Here is a 20,429-nt window from a genome sequence, read left to right as displayed (position 1 = left end):
TGACACAAGTGGTGTAGTTGAAGGCCCTGAGTGTGAAGGTGCCTGAAGCATACACTCACTTCCCTCTTCAGTCTATGATCCTAGCCTTTTTGTAGGGTGGATTGACAGTAGCTGTGTCATCTGTTAGCTATTTTTTGGTAGCAGCTTCCATAATAATCGATTCCATCAAAGTGCCCTTGAACCAAAACTGTAGGCCCTTTGGAGATCTAAACATTTTATTGGGCTTTCACAGAATCCATTCACCAGCATTGGACACCTGTCATTCTCTCTTGGTGGCCTAATCAATTAAGGGGTTTGCTGGAGGTACCACCCAAGAAGTAGAGGGAGCCAAGTGGTAGGTGTTAAAAATGACCTCCTAATCCTGAGAGGGTGAGGCTGTTGGACAAGGTCCCCTCTGCTGCACCAGTTTAAGAATTTCACCAAAATTGTTGTTTTCTGAATAGGATTGAGGGGAGCCCTCTTGATCATCTGAGTCAAAGTCCGAAGTGACAGACTCCACAGGGGAGTCAATGCAACTCCCTCTGACCGTCCCCTTTCTTGGAACATCAGTAGGGTTATATCCAACTCCTCAGAGGACCTACACTGCAACTAAGTAATTTCTGTAAGGCCATTTATTACGCTCTGACATTGAGAAGCATGAAGGGGCTGAGGTGAAATAAAGTGGGTGTCCTGTAATGAAGCCAACACAAAAGCCATAAAATTAGTTCTTCATGGAGAAGCTATAACCCACCTCATTACCTTGAAGGCCAACCCTACATCAGCCAGATCAAAGGAATCTCCATTAAAGCCAAAGGTACTCTCTCTGAATATGAAGCGGACTGCACTGACAAAGTCACCCCTGAAGCCAACACAGTAAAAGGCCTGGGGGAAGTGGATCAGTTCAGACTCCTTGAAGGCAAATGTCTCTGACACTGAAGATGGTACAAAGGAAGTGACACTTATGCATCAGTCCCAAGACTCATTCATCTCAAAAGATCTCAGAGTCAAGTGCATTGGATTCAAAACCTCAGGCACTGAGAAGAAAGTAGCAGGCATTCCTGAAGAAGAATCCAGTCTGAAACTACCCAGTGACAAAGGAATCAGGGACGAGGAAAAGCAGGAGAGAAAGTGCCAGCCTGATACATTTTTGAGATGGTGACAGGAAGAAATGACAAACTAAACCACAGCTGCAAGCACGATAAATTCCTCCAGGAACAGAGCTGAAATACGCCAAAAACAAACTTGAAATATTAATGTCACAGACCAAAAATATCCTTTTATTCACACATATAGGCGTTTGTCCCGTAAGTAACAGAACTTCATCAGATAATGCATTTTTAAAAAACATTCCTTTTTAAAAAACTTTTGACCAATAAAAATACATCAATTAATTCACACCTTCATAAAATAACCAATAAAAACATTAGTTTAATCATACCGTATACGCTGTATACATCCATCCCCATCCAATCAGCATTCAACAACATTATCAAACCAGAGTACAGATCGTCATACAACCAAATAAATTTGTCCACTAATTTTCTTAAACACATCATCCATTTAAAATATATGCAACCTGTATGTTTTATGAAAACCTGAATATATACACAGTTAAATTTCACACTCATTTCTAAATGCAATTGAATTTATATTGGAAAAAGTGTGCTTAAAGTTAAGTCAATTAATATGAACAAATTTCTGGCAACCCTAGTCAGAAATCACTGCTGTTACGCAAATATTTTTGTGTTTATATGTAAAATCTACATAAACCCGGCACTATAAATCAAGCCTTCCATGTGCCAATACAGTGCTACAGTGCTTATCTTATTACAATATCACAATTTCAAAACAGCTTTCATTGTTCATCAAATGTAGGACCAACCCATCTCTACACCAAAACGCAACAAGCGATCGACTTTTAATTTCATATAAGTCATCGCTAGTTCTACAGTGAAACTTCAATACATCAGCAAAAAGTATATATAGAACATATAAACATCTTTGCATCAAAAAAAATCTTCATTCTTCATTATCTAAAAAAAGAAATAAATGAAGCGGGCATATTAGTTTTCTAATTCACTTAAAAGTGAATTACTAGTTGATCAATCAGATCTTTTAAAAACATGCAGTCACCAACAACTATAAAGAGGCTAATACAGCTAACTTACCTTAACCATATATTAGATGTTTTCATTTAGCCAACAGAAATTCATATAGACACGCGATACCCAATCGCATTAACATCAACCAAAAAGTATGAATATAGGATACACAAAACTGAAGCATGCACGCCTCCCCGGGGCTTCACTTCTAACTGGTTCATATTTGACCAGTTATCTGGCATATTTAATCTTAACAGCCAATAACTTACAAGATATGTACCAAAATTGAGGCGTATATGCCTCCTCGAATCTCCGTTTTCAACAGGTTAATATATGGCTAATCACATGACAGATTCAGACTTAACAACCAATAATTTGCAGTTTGCATAGCCCTATGCACAATACAGAAATTTAACTGTGTGTATATTCAGGTTTTCATACAACATATAGTTTGCATATATTTTTAAATGGGTGACATATTTAAGAAAATTAGTGGATGAATTTATTTGGTTGTATGACGATCTGTACTCTGGTTTGTTAATGTTGTTGAATGCTGACTGGATGAAGGCTGGATGTATACAGCTTATGCTGCATGATTAAACTAACGTTTCTATTGGTTATTTTATGAGGGTGTTTATTAATTGATGTATTTTTATTCGTCAAAAGCTTTTTAAAAAGGAATGTTTTTTTAAAAATGCATTATCTGATGAAGTTCCGTTACTTACGGGACAAAAATCCTATATGTTATGTGCGAATAAAAGGAGATTTTTGCTGCACCAATGGTCTGTGACTTAAATATTTCAAGTTTGTTTTTGGCATATTTTAGCTCTGCTCCTTGAGGAATTTATTGTGTTTTCAACTGTGGTTTAGTTCGTGGTGTATAGTACTGTTTGGGAAGAAATAACAGCCATGTCTATCTGAACCTTCAAAAGGGACCTCATCATGCAGTCCCAATCAAGATCCAATGTACTCCTGAAGGATCACAGTGCAGCTTAAATGGGGAATGAGACAGACTCTGAGAGTAAGTTTGACTAACTATCATTTATGGACTTTGAGGCTGACAGAGCTGAAGAAGATGATTTTTGTCTGCATCAAAGTTGGAGCCAGTTCCTGCCATGATACTTTTGGAGCAGATGAAGCAGCTGCTTCATAAGTCTTTCTTTTCTTGGATCCACAATTCTTCTCTCTCTTTGTTTCTCTCTGACCTTCTTTTTCTCTCCTTATCTTTATCTTTTTTGGGCTTATCTGCTTGAGGACCAAGAGAGCAGCAACTCTTTAATGCTACTCATGTTTCTGCAGTCTGATAATGCACAAGCTCTAAAAGCTTTCCACACGGAACAGCAGATAAATGGCTAATATAAATAAAAAAGCAGTTAAATGGCTCACACCCAGACACTCGATACACAATGTGTATGTTTTTATTTTAAATAAAATATTTTATTTTATTTTAATAAAAATAAAATAAAAAATGTGTATGTCTTGGGGGGGGGGTGTTATGTTCACACTTTAAGCACTTCCTGAAGCCCTTATCTTTATTATCCACAACAGTCTGCAAATAGAACGCAGTACAATGAAATAGTACAGCAGTAATGCATTCAGTTCTAAATATAAACCTTGACCTAAGACATATAAAACCACTACATTTTTAGAGTAACTAAACAGTTACAGATGGTGCGCCCAAACTGCTATGAGTCACTATGGAAGGAAGTTTGAAAGGAGAATTTCACTTAGAGCTCTACATAGAATAATATATATGGAAATGGTGGTAAGAAAGGACTAGGTACAACAAAATAAGAAAGTCTTCTCAAATTCTAAAAGGAAGAGCACTTATCTTTTCACTTTGAGACCTAAGGAAGCTTCACTCACAGGTGCATTATGAAAAGGAAACATTAAAGGAGCTTGAGGCTGGAGCACTAGCTTTGCTAGCCTGGATCTCATAAGCAGCCTGAAGACCCATCCATTGGACTGGATGAATGGGATGAATAGGATTCACAAGTTACAGAGATGAAAGTAAAGGAGCTGCCAAAAGAAAAGTAGATGAAAGTCACGGTCATGAGCTGACTTTTGTAGGAGACAGAATAAGGTAAGAAGAAATGCATATACCTGTATTTGTAGGTGAAGAAGCTATACCATCTATTTCAAATCAGTGTACAGACAAAAGTGATCCTGATCTGGCAGATTTACATATAACAAATGAAAGTTCTAAGAAAGTAAAGTGGCAGGATAATACATAAAGCTGGGACATAAAAATATTACCAAAAACAAAAGAGTTGATAAGCCTCATCCCATGCTCACATTCTAAGTTGAAAAGGGACTTGCTGTGCAGGCTGAACAAAGGCAAATAAATACTGCACTGACTATTAGTTCCAAGGCCTATTACAACACATGCTATGAAACTGGCAAGTAGCCTGCTTGGGGAAGGATCTTAGGAATGGCCAAACACAAAGCTTGAACTGTACTAACATTTTACTATTCTGGAAGAAAGAAATACATCAAGAAATTCTGTTCTGCTTGACAAGAATGTCAAACAATGGCATCAGATACTGGATTCTGAAGTCTGCTAATATCTATGTATATTACTGAAGTTCCATTCAGGTGTATTGTCATGGCTATTATTGATCACTTAGGACAGTTTAATTATGGATAACAATACATTCTTGTGATTACTGTCTATGGCACTAAGATTGGTCAAGCTGTACCCTGCAAAACCTAATGCTGTGTCAGTAGCTAAATATGTGGTTTTATGTTTTTCCAGAATAGGGTTCCATGGAGAAATACTGATGGACCAGGGAACCATTTTATCTCCACGATTAACGTAACAGCTTTACAGTAAAGCACTCAAGCACCATTCTCAAATCAGCGACTTAGCAAACCACTTTAATAAAACTTTGAAAACTATGTTAAAGAAGGCCACAGAACAAAGCTGGTTACTTCTTTACCTCTTTTTTGCAGTAAGAGAAGCTTCAACAGGAAATACACAATTGTGTTATCGCATGACATGTGTCTCTGAGGTTAGGTGGGCATAGCAAAGTAGACTTGGAAAAAGGAAAACAATGAAAGTGTCTAAGCACATCATTTAAACTTGAAAGATATGTTAAAAACTATTATGCTAATACTTAAGGAACATATGCAAAGGTCAGGAGCACAAGAGATGCAACATGGGGTATATAATAAGACTTGCCAGACTGAGTGCGTTTACAATGGGGAACAACATGTTAGTATTACTTCCCACCACTTAAAATAAGTTCTCAGCAATGCTGTAGGGATGCTTAGAGGTGGTAGAGAAAACAGACCATTAAAACAATAAAAGGAACTTGAAGTTATTTTAGACCTTGGGCATTTTTAGGGAACATAGTAAATTCACTAAATGGACCTCTGTTTAATGCAGTGATGGTGAACCTATGACACGCATGTCAAAGGTGACACACCAGCGTTCACCAACACCCAAGTTACCAAAGAAACTGAATGAATAAAAATACAAGAAAATTCAGCAACAAAAAAGTCATTAATTGATGTTAAGCAAATCAAATGCAATATGTTCCATATTTTTTTCAGTTCAATTCAAAATTACTATTAAAAGTAGGGTAATTTTTTGGTGCAGTATTTTAAGCCCAATTATCAGTGCACAAATTGTATTCTCTACTGTAAGTCATTGATTTTTCTTTTACTTTTTAATATATATCAGCAGCCATGGTTGGACTGTATTTTTTTAAATAAATGAATATGTAAAGAATTGTTTCTCTTTTGTCGGGGGGGGGGGGGTGACACACCGGCAGAGTCAAGACAGGCATTTTCTGAATTTTTGACTCATCACCATCACTGGTTTAATGGGTAAGTATTAATTCTCTGAACATTTTTCATGAGGCTTTCCACAGACTAAAGAGCCTTTAAACTTCAACATTTGGCAGTGAGTAATTAAGACTATGTTGGAATTGCCACTGGTCTGAATTTTTTTCACTTCACATTAGCTTCCTGCAAGCAATTATCTGGTATTACCACACAAGGTCTTAAAACATGGCTTAAAGTTCACTAATCAAACCCATACTTGCAGTATCTACTTATTTCATGACCTCAGAAAAAATTTGTATAAAAATCTATACATATAAAAGTTGTGGGTTCATAAGTATATACAAGGCTAATGGCTATCCGGGCCTTTCTAAGTATATCTGTGCAACCCAACCCAATTGTAACCCTACATATCATGGGCATTTATTAAGAGAGGGTATGTTATTTTGGAAAGTTTCTAGAGATTATGTGGGGGGGGGGTATGTTAGTTTGGGTACTACATTCTGCCTCTGTCTATCAGAGCCATGATGGCCAGACCCGGAGTGAGGACATTAACTTAGAAATGTCTCTATCTGCTCTTCCTTACTCCAGATCATATTTATTCCCAACTGCAAATAAGTAACTCTTTGTGCTGGTGATGTTATTCTAGCAGTCTTACAGCTATTTGGAGGTGGGTACACAGTTTGGGATTATATCTCACTTAATAGATTTTGTAGAGATTTCTGCAACCAGGTGGTGAGAATCTATCCACTTGCAGAAATGGAGAAAGAGAAGTGGTAATTTATGGACTTATTTCAGGTGTATTTATTTATTTATTTAATTTTATCGATTTACTGATGCCTTTTAACCAGGTAAGTGAACTGGTCCAAGGAACCTTTCAGCCAAGACATGGGTCAAATGGGCATTAACAAAATATGTACAGATAAAACATATTACAATAACATGCAAGCAGGTATAGACACAATCTCTTTGTTTATAAGCTGTGCAGCATGGAAGTGCATTCTTTCATCATGTCACATGTAAGATCACTGTACACATAAGTTTTCAAATCCCAAACAACTGGGTCAACTCCTAGAGGCATATTACCAATGTGGTAGTTCCTTGGGGTAGATGACTTCCCAAAGGATACAAGAATGCATTTTTTGGCATTTAGTTCCACTCCATTATTATGGCACCAGTCATTTACTTGAGACAAACCTCCTTGCAGCATGGATAAGTCAATGGGGATTCAATGACTGCTCCAAGCTTCCAATCATTTGCAAATCTAAGTCAACCACAGTCCTTTGATATTTGCTTTTACTTCAGAAAAGTAGATGACAAATAAGAGGGTTCCCAGCACAGAACCCTGTGGAATTACACTAGTGAAAGGGACCTTCCCCTGTTTTGATTTCATGTGTATTATCTGTTAGCCAGCTGGCAATCTAGCAGGTGACAAAGAGGCTTATTCCCAGTTTATTTAGCATTTCTAATATACCTGATTGGGGAATTATGTCAAAACCTTTGACAAGGTTGAGGTATACCGTGTGTACCATATTGCTCTCATCCATTGCTTGGGAGACCTTTTAAAAATGTTATGTAACCCAACACCTTTATGAGGTCAGTGTCCTGTATGACAGGTAGAGAAGCAATCATGTCCAACAGACACAGCTATCAGCAGATGCTTGGCAAAGACTGTAAGGCAATGTATTATGTAAAACAGCACACAACATAATGGTAGCAAAAACAGGTGTAGGCTAGGTCAAGGTATTATTGACAAAAGGGCACACAACATAATGGTAGCAAAAACAGGGGTAGGCCAGGTCAAGGTATTATTGACAAGGGTGTATCACATATGGTGGAGTGATACAGCTGCAATATGCTAAGTGTTCCACCCCCACCACAGACTGCAATCCAGTATCCCCATTACATGACTCCTCCACAGCCCCACCCCCCCCGACATAACATTTTTCAGTTATACCTATACAAACTGCAGCAATGGTTACAGCTAAGCTGCAGTACTATACCAAAATACTATACAACAGGACATTAAAATCATACTCAGTCCTGCACTTGAAGATTTGTCTGATTCTCTTGTGGAACATGGCAGCATTATCTGATGTTTCCTCCTGATTTGAAAAACGACGACAACAAAAAGAGAAATAATGGCATCCCTTGAAGTCTCAGAAAAACCCAGTATGCAACATATATATATATATATATATATATATATATATATATATATATATATATTTATATATTTATATATATATTTATTATTTCAATAAAGGATATTACATTTTTTATTCAGCTGTGGACTACCTACTATTTTCTATTTGATTATTTTGTAGCATGGATTTTACAGTTATATTTACAGTTCAATTATTATTATGTGAACTAAGTGCATAACATAATTTAGGAAGTGAACGTCACACCCTCCATACTGCAAAATTTCTTCTTGGTTTGAAAAACAACTTCTTCTTTCGGCTGCTCCCATTAGGGGACGCCACAGCAGATCAACTGTTTCCATGTCTTCCTGTCCTCTGCATCTTGCTCTGCCACACCAACCACCTGCATGTCCTCTCTCACCACATCTATAAACCTTATCTTAGGCCTTCCTCTTTTCCTGTTACCTGGCAGCTTCATCCTTAGCATAATTTTCCCAATATACTCTGCATCCCTCCTCAGCACATGTCCAAACCAACATAATCTTGCCTCCCTGGCTTTGTCTCCAAACCTTCCAACCTGGGCTGACCCTCTAATATACTTATTCCTAATCCTGTCCATCCTCGTCACACCCAGTGCAAATCTTAACATCTTCAACTCTGCCACGTCAAGCTCGGACTCCTGCCTTTTTGTCAATGCCACTGTTTCCAACCCATATAACATAGCTGGTCTCACTACCCTCTTGTGCAACTTCCCTTTCACCCTTACTGGTACTCGTCTGTCACAAATCACTCCTGACACTCTTCTCCACCCACTCCATCCTGCCTGTACTCTCTTCTTCACCTCTCATCCACACTCACCATTACTCTGAACTGTTGATCCCAAGTACTTAAACTCATTCACCTTTGCCACCTCTACTCCCTGCATCCTCACCAGTCCTCTATCCTCCCTCTCATTCACACACATATATTCTGTCTTAGTCCTGCTGACCTTCATTCCTCTTCTCTCTACAGCATATCTCCACCTCTCCAGGGTCTCCTCCACCTGTTCTCTACTCTCACTACAGATCACAATGTCATCTGCAAACATCATATTCCACGGGGACTCCTGTCTGATCTCGTCTGTCAACCTGTCCATCACCATTGCAAATAAGAAAGGGCTCAGAGCTGATCCTTGATGTAATCCCACCTCCACCTTAAATGCATCCGTCACTCCCACCGCAGACCTCACCACTGTCACACTACCCTCGTACAGATCCTGTACCACTCTTACATACTTCTCTACCACTCCCGACTTCCTCATACAATACCACAACTCCTCTCTAGGCATCCTGTCATATGCTTTCTCTAAATCCACAAAGACACAATGCAACTCCTTCTGACCTTCTCTGTACTTCTCCATTAACACTCTCAGAGCAAACATCGCATCTGTAGTGCTCTTTCCTGGCATGAAACCATACTGCTGATCACTAATCATCACCTCCCTTTTTAACCTAGCTTCCACTACTCTTTCCCATAACTTCATGCTGTGACTGATCAGTTTAATCCCTCTGTAGTTACTACAGCTCTGCACATCACCTTTATTTTTAAAAATAGGTACCAAAACACTTTTTCTACATTCCTCAGGCATCCTCTCACTTTCCAAGATTTCATTAAACAATCTAGTTAAAAACTCCACTGCCATTTCACCTAAACACATCCATGCTTCCACAGGTATGTCATCTGGACCAACAGCCTTTCCGTTCTTCATCCTCTTCATAGCTATCCTTACTTCCTCCTTGCTAATCCACTGCACCTCATGATTCACTATCCGCACATCATCCAACCTTCTCTCCCTCTCATTCTCTTCATTCATCAACCCCTCAAAGTACTCTTTCAATCTGCTCAACACACTCTCCTTGCTTGTGAGTAAGTTTCCCTCATTACCCTTTATCACCCTTACCTGCTGCACATATTTACTAGCTCGGTCCTTCTGTCTAGCCAGTTGGTACAGGTCCTTTTCTCCCTCCTTAGTGTCCAACCTTTTATACAACTCTTCATACGTCTTATCCTTAGCCTTCGCTACCTCTCTCTTTGCCATGCACCTCATCTACTTATGCTCTTGTCTACTTTCTTCATCTCTTTGACAATCCCACTTCTTCTTTGCCAACCTCTTTCTCTGTATACTCCCCTGTACTTCTTCATTCCACCACCAGGTCTCCTTGTTCTCCTTCCTCTTTCCAGATGTCACACCAAGCACCTTTCTAGCCATCTCTTACTAGCTCTGCTGTAGTTACCCAGCTATTCGGTAACTCTTCACTGCCACCCAGTGCCTGTCTTAACTCTTCCCTGAACATCACCTCACAATTACCCTTTTTCAATTTCCACCATTTGATCCTTGGTGCTGCCCTCACACTCATCCTCCTCTTCTTGATCACCAATGTCATCCTACAAACCACCATCCTATGCTGTCTAACTACAATTTCCCCTGCCACCACTTTACAGTCTCCAATCTCCTTCAGATTGGCCCTTCTACATAAGATATAATCCACCTGTGTGCATCTTCCTCCACTCTTGTATGTCACCCTATGCTTCTCACTCTTGTTAAAATACGTATTCATCACAGTCATGTCCATCCTTTTCGCAAAATCCACTACCATCTGACCTTCTGCATTCCTTTGCTTAACACCATACCTACCCATCACTTCCTCATCCCCTCTGTTCCCTTCACCAACATGCCCATTGAAATCTGCTCCAATCACCAGTCTCTCACCCTTGGGTACAGTCATCACCACTTCATCCAACTCCAAAATTTTTCTTTCTCATCCATCGCACACCCAACTTGTGGAGCATATGCACTAACAACATTCATCATTACACCATCAATTTCCAGCTTCATAAACATCACTCTATCCGACACTCTTTTCACCTCCAAAACACTCTTAGCATACTGTTCCTTCAGGATAATGCCTACGCCATTTCTCCTCCCATCCACACCATGATAAAACAATTTGAAACCACCACCGATATACCTAGCCTTGCTCCCCTTCCATCTGGTCTCTTGCACACACAATATACCAACCGTCCTTCGGTCCATCATATCAGCTAGCCCCCCCCCCCCCCATACCAGTCATAATGCCAACATTCAAAGTTCCAACCCTCACTAAAAACAACAATAAGAAATAAACCCCACATCAACTAAATGTCTGTTAAGGGGTCATATACCTATAAGGGAAATAACAGGGCAGTGATAATTCTAGAATCCTTACAATACATCTCAGGGGCTCCCTCGGTGAACTCTTCTTCCCATTGGCACAGAAGGTCAGGATGGCATCTCCTCAGATCATTCAAGTGATGCTAACACCACACCCTAGAATAGGGTATGCTTAGGGCATCAGTCACTGCCTTGGTAAGGCTGAGCCAAACATTCACTTTATACAGCAGGTGAAGAAAGATCTTACTTTTACTTAGAGCACCAACTGGGACTCTGCCACCATCAGTACTTTTGGAAGCAACAGTCATTCACCAGGTCACAATCCAGAAAACTATGGTAGCCATACATCCCAACTCATGGCATTCAACAATGGGGTGCCGGCATGACCAGTCATGGTGTCACAATTACACAGTAAAAAAAAAAATAATAATATGTAGAGTAACATTATAATGTTCGAGTGCAGAGCCAGATCATGGTCAAATGGGGCCCTAAGCAAGGTAGTGGATCGAAGGCCTCCCAGCCATTCCAGGTCCCATTGCTTGGCTGTTTCTCTCCAGTTGCCATAAACAATGTTAAAACCTGTCAGTTTGCACACTATTTTCTTCTTTACTTCTACACTGATAACAGATATTTGGATTTAATTTAAAACTTTTATTTCAAATTTTATAACGCAGACACTGATAGACAATTGCTAAACAAAACAATACAGTTTCACAATGAAAACAGACTTAACATTAACAGTAAACTTCTCTGCCCTTGAAACCCACATTCAAAGAAAAGGCATTTGGCCAGTGGAAGATTAAGTTCACCTTTGGGCTATATTAGACCACTTGAACACATTTTAGGACCATGTATATGTGCCTGTGTTCTCTGATTCACCTTCCTAATTGTATTAAATTATATTCCTTGAATAATACAGCACCACTTCTTAGTGTGCATTTTAAATTTGTAGTTTTGAACATTTTTTCCAGAAAGCAATGAAACAAAACGTATGAACCAATAATGACAAAACTGCCCATTTCAGAACATTTCAACCATAAAAGGCCCTTCAAACTTCTGTCATTGCAATCCATCAAAATCAGCCAATATGAACAATCTCTGCAGAAGTAAAAGTCATCTGCATAATTCCACATTAAGCAGATTTGTAATTAATGAAAAGGCTGCTACTAGCAAACAACTTTGAATTTCAGTATTTCCTCTACAAGTCAGTGCCTGCTGACCTTGAAGAATAAATTGCCCATGTTACATTAAATAAATAAATGGTAAGCTGCTAATATTGCAATACGGAATGGATGACAAACCGACAACAGGTTCATAGATACGAGACATCTAGGATGACACACTCAGGACTGTTGCACCCCACCCCCTTAAAGTATAACACAGTATCAACAATCCATCTACATGGTGTGGGAGTACAACCCACAGCCTTACGCATCAAAAGCAAGCATACTTCCTGTTGTACTACAAACAGTGCTTTCAGGTTTTCTAACACAAACTGTGACGACCATTTGCTATACAAAGCAGTTGCACACTGAAAACGGATGTAGCATGATGAGAAGTAAACTTCTCTTCCCTTGAAGCTCACAACTCCTGCAAATGTAATGAAGCTCACAATTCCTTGAAAATGCAATGAAACTCGTAGTTTGTGCTGAGGGCTTGGGCTCTTGTCACCTGTAACTAAGGTACAGGTTTTGAACCTGGTTAAATTAACTAACAGGTCCCCTCTAACTAGGGTATTACACACACACACACACACACACACACACACACACACACACACACACAAGCACACACATTATCTGATGGCACAGATTATCTTAATGAATTGTGCTGGACTGCTGAAGTCTTAAATGAACTGCAGAGATAAAGGGTGGAAGCAAGGGATTTACAAAAAGTTAAAGTAAACCAGCTTAGTGGTAGAAGGAGATTTATATATATATATATATATATATACACGTGTGTGTGTAGTTTCTCCCTGGGCCTCCACTGTAAATAGGCTCTGTCCTAGTCAGACTTTCCCAGACAACAAATGTTAAATAAATAAATGTGTGTGTGTATGTATGTATGTATCTATATATATATATATATATACATATATATATATATATATATATATATATATATATAAATTCAAATGAAAAAAGGGCTGTTCTCATGGTCCACTATGAGTTCAAATGAAAAAGGTGAAGTCCCAACAAACGATTGGTACAAGGTTTTCATAATCCCAGGGCCTTGCAACAGTGTTGTGATACCAATAGTAGCTTTATAACTATGAGTATGTTGTGGCATTCATTCTTAGTACACCTGCAGACATGCAAATACCACCTCAAACATCACGGTGACTATCAAACAAAGTAGGGGTCAACGTAAGCTGATGTTCTCAGACGTCACTAAGGATACACTCTGCATGTGTCCTTAAAACGGAAATGTAACACATGCAGAGTGTGTTTTTAAACAAGAAATGTAAGTTTGTGGTGGGCCCCTCTCTCCAGCTAGCAGGCCCTAGGTGACTGCCTAGGTTGCCTAGTGCTGGATCCAGCTCTGTTATAGTGTGATCAATAGTATGAAAACCTTGTTCCATGTGATCACACTGTTTATATTTGCTCATAATATGTTCTTTAGCAGCTCTGTAGGCCATACAACTGGAAAACATTTCCCCACATCCCTGCTAGGGTCACTGATATATAAACACATGCCCACTGCACTTGGTAAGGGCTCATGAGTTCACAAAGCTGCCAGCGCCTCTTAGCATGACATTGATTAACTGCACTGCAAGTTAAATGCGAAATTCAGGAACATTCCTTTGACTGAGGCTCATTAGCAAAGGGACCAAACAAAAGCTTCTAAACTGTATGATAAAATCAGCGGCCACTATTGTGCACCTCATCATATTACTGATGACTGACACACAGTTTATTTTTATTTATGTAACAACTGTTTACTGGGAAAGTCCAACTTGGAACAAAGCCAATTTTCAGCAGAGGCCCAAGGAGAAACACTCCAGACACATCTTTGTAATGTGGGAGGAAACCAGAGCACCCGGAGGAAACCCACACGAATGCAGGGAGGACATGCAAACTCCACAGAAGGCACCACACCCAAGAATCGAACTGGAGAACCTCTTGCCATGAGGCGACAATGCTACCACTGCACCATCCAAACTGCACATAGCAAACTGTAGATCATTGAATTAAATGGATCATATGCAGTACTAACAGCAAATCACTATTATAAAAGATAAGTGAGTGGGAAATGGTATGTATTTATTTCGCTGTACCATTAGTGCTTTAGTTGTATGTTGTACTGCAACATCCATGCCAGTGTTATGATGTAGTGGATAAAGTTGCTAGGCATAAATAACAGCTATGGTAGCAAAGTGCAGGGAACTGCATACAAGGTAAGGTCTACTGGGATTGGAGGTTAAGTGGAGGACATGTGATGTGGATAAGGCAGTACAACACAGTTTTGGAGGGTTCTGTCCGTGTAGACTCAGTATGTAATATAGTTCAACCGATAAGCCTAGGAAAGTGACTCAACAATCCTTCAGGTTATTACTCTTACACTGCTCTATCTGCAAATGCTTAACAATTATCCATGTACTGCAAATGTGTGAGAAGGGTTTGTAGAGTTCCTAAGCTGTCAGGGATGGAGAACTTACAGTACCAATGAGTCATCTGACTTGTAGTGACTGGCCTCAGTCAAGAATTACAGTTGGGAATGTGTACTCCATTACTTGTGAAACAGATTGAGTCATTGCTTTCTTACATCTGTGTCTAGATGGTATTTGCTCTGTGCACCTTTCATTCATGTTGTAGAAGACTTATACACACTTAGCAATATAGGGAGATGTCTGTGTACAGTCTGAGGAAACTGCGTTCACATCCTGTGGGTAGTCCTGTTGGAAGCCATTTCTACCCATGGGATGCATGCACATACTCCGCTATGTTGTATAAGGGAGACTGAGTTGTTGGCCTCAAAACAGTGAGCCACATATGAACATGTATGTCAGTAGCAGGGAGACTGCTAAACACCCTCAGTCATATCATGAGAGGGGTCTGTGCCACCTCTGGAGTCAGGAGGTGTACCAAGAGACCAGTGAAAAGTGTTTTCATTCTCCAAAGAGTCTATGTACCCAGTTTGCTTGACTACACAGTCTATGCACATACTGATTTCATCAGCTGTCCCTCATACACCCTTGTGTGAGTTATGTGCCCTACTCAGGGTACTTTGACACACCATGTGTCAATAAAAATAATATTAAACCAATTAAACATAACACCTCCAAATGCATTCCAGATGTACACATGGGTATTCCTCAATACTTACTGCAATGGAACACAGGTTTTGCCAGATCTGTCCCACTGCAGGTGTAGTTGCATAGGGGTATATCATGCAAAGACCTTACAATACCAAAACAGTTAATATTTGCATGCAGAGAATGGCATTCTGCTGCAGGCCTCTATCAGCATAGTTGGCAAATGATTTATCATAACAGATATGGCAGAAATTTCTGTGCATATGTCTGATGGGATGTTACAGATGACATCAATGCTGTCAGTGGCCAAAACAAGAATTATGAGTAAGTCAGAAGAGGTTCTACTGGCATGACTGGTGCAGAAATAGGACAACACACCTGGTACAGCAATGGAGAGCCATGACATGGGTCTGCTGAGAGAACTATATAACAGGGACAGTTCCTGGGATCTCTGCATGGGGTTCTAGAATGTTCTGACATCCACAATATGTGATGGACGTTGGTGCTGAGATGCACGTATCTGTTGGGGATGTCCCAGGTGGACATGTCTGAACATAGGTTGCTATCTGCATTACTAGTACAATGCAAAGTGATAGAATATACAAGCATGACCTCTTTGTTTTACAGGAGCACTAGGAATATAGTTGCAAAGGCTGTCTACCCCAGGTATGAAATGCATTACTTTCCTGAACAACTTTTAAACAGGAGTAGTTTCACTGAGCTATGAAACAGTTTGATTGATTTAAGTGAGGAGAGGGGAAGTCTGAATAAGGAGGCCAAAGCTCGAATAAGAGGTCTCAATGAAATGGCGCACAGTTTCAAGGGCAATGTTTGACAGAAGAATAACAACATACTTAGTTCACTGACTCAGCACCACAAGCTATCGGATGAAAAGCACTTCACAGGATTGTTGTTTTGAATAAAGTATTACGAAGTATTCTGAGCCTTTGTGGTGTCGAGGCGGTGAACTAAGTTTGACAGAAGAATGCCAAAGAAGCTTAAAAGTAAGGAGTGCAAAACAGTGGAGCAACTAGTACTTCTGTAAGGCATAGAAACATGAGCAGTTCAGGAAGTTGCATATGACTCTGAAATGGGTGGTAGGATGCACACTATTGGATAGACAAATGATGACATCAGAACAGAAGTCAAAGTAGCTCCAATTGCAGATAAGGTTAAACAGAACAGATTATGGTGGTTCAGATACATGTGCAGGAAAGCAGAAGATCATCTGATGAACATTACTTGGAAGGGAAAGGAAGAAGGCAAGAGGAAATGAGGGTATCCAGCAAACAGAAGGATTTATTCCATGAGAGAAGACATGCAACAGTCAGGCATGACTGTCAAAGAAGGTAGGAGAATATCACAAAACAGAGAGAGATTTTAAAAGTTGATGTGACGGGTCTATATCATAATCTCGAAGTCTGACAATATCGAATACGATACTGTCGACATGAGAACAGCGAAAACACATCAAACGTTTAAACGGAAAATCTCTGTAGGGGGAGATTTCCTTTTACTTCAATGTAGTACATTCTCGGAGTTGGTATATTTAAGTAGGGGGGTGGGGTGGTGCAGGGGGGGGCTTGCCCCCCTGCCTACACACTATTTATTTATTTTTAATTTAATATATATATATTTTTTTGTTTCGATGGTTTAAGACTTCGAACACTAAAGTTTGATCTTTAGTGATTCGAAGTTTTAAACCCTCGAGATTATAATATAGACCCAATGTGACACCCGGACCCCATGTTGAATAAAATAGGAAAAGGAGTGTGTTATACTTCTGAACCTCATCATAAAGTAATGCTCCTATACTTTACAATACTTTATAAAGGTAGTGCATATACTTTTCAGCTTCACTTCAAATCCCTTAACAACCATTCTTTTGTTCTTAACATTTTTGTAATTAAGAAGAAAGAAGATCTGCAGTAAGAAAGTTTAAATGCCAACAATACAGTGCTAAAAACTAATGTAGAAGCAAGCAATACAAAAATACAAAAATTAAGTTGTATTATAAACTACCAAGAATCCTTTCTTATCAACCCATCTTGTTTTGACAGCTGTAGTCCCTCAGTTTATACTGGCCCAACTAGCAAAAGAAATAACTCACTAATGTTCAGGCTAAAAGTATGCATTACTATACGTATTTATCTCATGCAGAACTGTGTATGTGTCTGTAGCATGGGCTACAATGGGGATTGCTACTGCAAAGAAGGAAGATGAGTTACCTTAAATGGACTGACAAGTTCTGTATTCTGTTTGATCACAATTCCTAATATAAAACATTGTTTTGTTATCTGCAAAGTGAGACACTTGCTGGGTACACTTCATAACTACCACTGATAAGAGCTGCAGTTCATATGACACAAATGTAAAAGGTATTACTCTAAGGGGAGATACGGGAAATTATGTGCGTATTTTATAAATGGGTGCTACAGAGATATGGCAGCTATAAAATTAGAACAGCAAATGATGTGGTATGAACAGTCCTTCTGCTTTGAATGGATTCTAGTGTTAGACTGAAAGCAATTATATCAAACTGCAATTCATGCTGCAGTGACTGCAATCCCATTTGACCTGGTACATTTGAAGTAGGGCAAACTGTCTGTGTATCATTTTATGAAGAGTTTTTCAAAGCCTGGAAGAAATACTTATAGACAGACTTAGTGAGAGCTAGAATTGCCATTTGGTTGTAAAGTGATAGTACTGTAAAAGTACCTTCTAGCTCCTAAATACTTATTAAAATAGCATTTAAAAAAACAAAAGGCAATGCCAAATGCAGACAAAACATATACACAAATGTACAGACAGGAGCAATACCTGCAAACTTTTTTTTTTTTTGTTGAAAGAGCTAACTTTAAATGTGCCGCTTTCAGAAACTACAAGGCCCAAGCAAAGAGCAAGGCCAGTATCCTATTCCTCATAAATCACTTTCACTTCATGACCCACCTAACAAATATCCCAGTGAGTGTAGCTAACATTTTTATTTCATCAAGCTGTGACCTCATTGCATTTTTGTGATAGAGTGCAGCAAACTTGACCTCCATTAATAAACAAGAACAGTATCTAGTAAATGTAGGGGCTCTATGAAAAAGAAGGATGGAGACCTGACTATACCCCATGTGACCACAGTTAAACTTGCAATGCAGGTACTGAAATAGTCAGCTAGGAAGAAATAGGAGTACATGGCCAGTGATAGCTTGCCTGCTCCAAGGGGAGGACACTTACTGTGTTTTAATGTAACTGCATCCTATGGGCAGTCAAGACATACATTTCCTTAGTTAGGAATCTTAGAAGGAAGAATTTGGGAAAGGTGAATATACAATCCAGTGCACCTAAGAATGTAGAGAAGCAAACACCAACTACAGGCTTAGTCAATCACAGCTGAACCATGTTTACAAGGCAGCAAGAGGAAAGGGGTTAGGCAGTTAAAACAAAAGCAAATCCACCTTTGGATTATGGTTTCCCATCACCCGATTGCTGCTCAGCACTGCTGGAAGCAAGTAGCCAAGGCAGGATGGCTAAACAAGTAAGTCAAAGTTCAACAGTTAAGTCAAAAGCCAGATAGTCTAGTGTTATTTTTCTTCAGGGGAGGATTCCTGGAAAAAGTATTCCTAATTCAAGGAATCGTGCGTGTCCATGGTATTGCACCAGCTTTTCAAGTGTTTTAAAATAGCTAAGAGTTTAAGTGTTCCACCATCAAACTAATGGGTTAGAGGAGAACTTCAATAAAAAACTGTTGGCCATCAGAAGAAAATGGGAAGAAATGGGATCAGTTACATCACAACATACTTTTTACTATAAAAGAAGTACCCCAATCTTCAAAAGAATTTATCCAGTTTGACTTGTATATGGTACGTATTTCCAAGCCCTGCTGAACATAGCAAAGAAGACTTGGGAGGAGGAAAACAATTTAACATATGACAGAACACTTTACAAACTTGCAAGACAGCCCAGAATTGATATGCCAACATTTAATGCATATACAGAAAGGGCACAAGAGATGCAAAAGGGGGAGTAATACGAAAGGGGGAGTCAGGGAGTTTAAAAGATGGGACAAAGTATTAGCATTATTTCCCTCTGTTGAAAACACATTCTTAGCAAAACAGCAAGGATCCTTTCAGATGGTACAGAAAATGATCAACATGAAATACATTATGGAACAAACTAGAATCATAACATCAGAACAGCTATGGCACATAAATGTGTTAAAACCATGGAGGGAAGCCGAAGCTTCTATAATCAGATACCAACAGGAGAGTGGTATGGACTTCTATATCTGCTATTCAGATAAATGAAACATTGTCTGAGGTGTAGAAACAAGAATAAAAGAGTAGTTATTGAGAAATATTTTTCTTGAGCTACATGACAGAATAGATTTAATCATACTTCTTAACCTCTTAGTGCAAGAAATCTGTACAAGCATTGACAAAATGGAGGGGGGCCCAAAATAGGGACAGAGTTTAGATATTGCTTTTATAAACTTAGAAAGCTAATAGAGTAACAGGGATTGTGTCAACACACATTTTCTGAGAGATCTGATGTCTGAAACTCAAACATATGTCATTATTTGGTGACTTCAATATTCAGGTCATCTCAGTGATTTGCCAGAAAAACAGGAATTTTATGAGGAACAGACAAAAGATCTGAGGCAAAAATCTGGACATTCTGCAACAATCTTGACAGTTGAGAGGTATGGATTTAATACAATATCATAATGAAAGAGTGGCACGATAAAAAGTTATAACCTAAAGCTGTATAGGCTACAAAAGATTCCAAAGAAAATCAAGAACTGAAAAAAAAATGTTTAAACTGGGAGTTACTGAGGAGTTCAAAAAGGAATGGAACAGTACCTCTATGCCAGATAGGTTCATAGGTAGGTACTAGGCTATTGGCCCTAGGGCCTATATAAGCCTAACCAAAAAGGTACCCTAGCTTTCATCACCCAAGAAAATTATTTTACTGTGCCCCTG

Source organism: Protopterus annectens, chromosome 6.part0 (genome assembly GCF_019279795.1).
Source record: "Protopterus annectens isolate FY-2018-M chromosome 6.part0, PAN1.0, whole genome shotgun sequence".
NCBI classification, from domain to species: Eukaryota; Metazoa; Chordata; order Ceratodontiformes; family Protopteridae; genus Protopterus; species Protopterus annectens.
The sequence above is the reverse complement of the archived record's forward strand: the minus strand, read 5'-3'. Positions refer to the sequence as shown.